Here is a 1,551-nt window from a genome sequence, read left to right on the forward strand (position 1 = left end):
TTTTTTTTTTTTTTTCCCTTTTAAATTTACCAAACGCGTGAAACAATTTTTGATGCTTTGACAATTAGTTAGGCTCTACAATTAATCCCAAAAAGGCTCTAAGGGCCTAGCGGTCCGTACAGTAAAGCATAACTAGCATGACAATCCTCATATACATGTGTGACTTAGTAATTGTCTCCCAACCGCATAGCTCGTAGTGTCTCCATTTAGCAAACTCATAAATTTTATCTAACATATATCCTCATCAAATTTCTTTCTTCATTGATAAGTGAACCTAAATACTAAGAGAATTACCCTATGGGACAACGTGAATCCACACTGTAATTCAACCGTCATTCCAGTTTATGACATGATTGAAAAACATTCTACATATTTTCTCTCAACTTACTTATCATCAAAACCTCTAGAATCTAAAATGCTCTTCCCCTTAATATAAAAACTGGGAAAAGAAATTATAATTTCATTATAGCATAAAAGGGCACATAAAACTACTGAAATAAAAAAGGAAACTTGTAAATTGAACCAATAAATGAATTAACAGAATCCATTTCTGTAAGCAAATAAATGGCCTAACATGCAATCAAATGGCACATTAAACACTCAGGAAAACATAAGGGATACAAACCAATCAAATTTACCAGGTTAAAACGGATATAGACACATCAAAAGATTAATTATTTTTCATATATTCATACAACAGGAATATATATCTTAAAAGACGGTACCTCAAGCAGAGTCATGGCATAAGTGATATAGCTCCGCATCCTGCCTTGGCTAGTAATCCGAATCTCATTCTCATTAATCGGTGTTTCCACCTTTGGCTTCTCAACCTTTTGATATCGATCCATGCTCTACAAAAATTATTTTAAAAAAATTCAATTTCACGTTTCGACAAGGAAATACAGAAAAGGAAAAGAAAAAAAAAAGATTTAATCAACATCAACAATTAAGAAAAAGGGCGACAACTAGGGTTTCTGCCAAAAAAAAAAAAAAAAAGGAATAATAGATCAGAAAAGTGAATTGAATTGAATTCTACTTTTTGTTTTAATTGAAAATTGCAGTTCAAAAATAAATTGCTCTACGATGCTAAGCCCTCTTCTTCGGCTCCGTTTCTCCGTTACGCCCTACCCGTATTTGCAGCGAATTCTGGATGATTTATAGTGGCGGTTTTGTAGCTACCCTTATTCCACGAGTGAAACCTGTTTGTTGGGAACTGGAATAAACTTATCCTGATTTAGGATAAGCCAACCGGCTATTCAATCCAAACTCCATTATGTGAAATCGATTAGGATTAATTAACTTAACTTCAAGGTTTAGAGTCAGTTGTCCTTGTGATATAAATTTTAGGGTTAATTAAGGTCTTTTTTTTTTTTTTCTTTTTTTTATTTAAACCGACGAAGCAAATTTTTCAACGGTCAAATCCTTGAAGTGAAAGAAAGAAAAAAAATTGTTCAATCTTTATGATAGGTCTGGCCAATAGTTCAATTTTGGCCCAAAAGAATCCTTGTCTAATTGTCACGGCTATTAACTTCAGAAAAATTCATATATAGC

At 32.8% G+C, this 1,551-nt stretch overlaps 1 long non-coding RNA gene across 2 annotated transcripts; it reads right to left on the bottom strand.

Moving 5' to 3' along the window:
• Positions 1-724: 724 nt before the first annotated feature.
• LOC111376717 lies at positions 725-1,338 on the bottom strand. 2 transcript variants are annotated; one of them, XR_002699530.1, is made up of 2 exons: positions 1,037-1,338; positions 725-851 (listed from the first exon to the last, which is right to left on the bottom strand). It is a non-coding gene; the product is annotated as an uncharacterized LOC111376717 (long non-coding RNA). The 2 variants fall into 2 exon arrangements; XR_002699529.1 differs by having other exon boundaries at positions 1,129-1,328.
• Between the last annotated feature and the right edge of the window lie 213 nt (positions 1,339-1,551).

Source organism: Olea europaea, unplaced genomic scaffold, assembly GCF_002742605.1.
Source record: "Olea europaea var. sylvestris unplaced genomic scaffold, O_europaea_v1 scaffold1553, whole genome shotgun sequence".
Lineage (NCBI taxonomy): Eukaryota > Viridiplantae > Streptophyta > Magnoliopsida > Lamiales > Oleaceae > Olea > Olea europaea.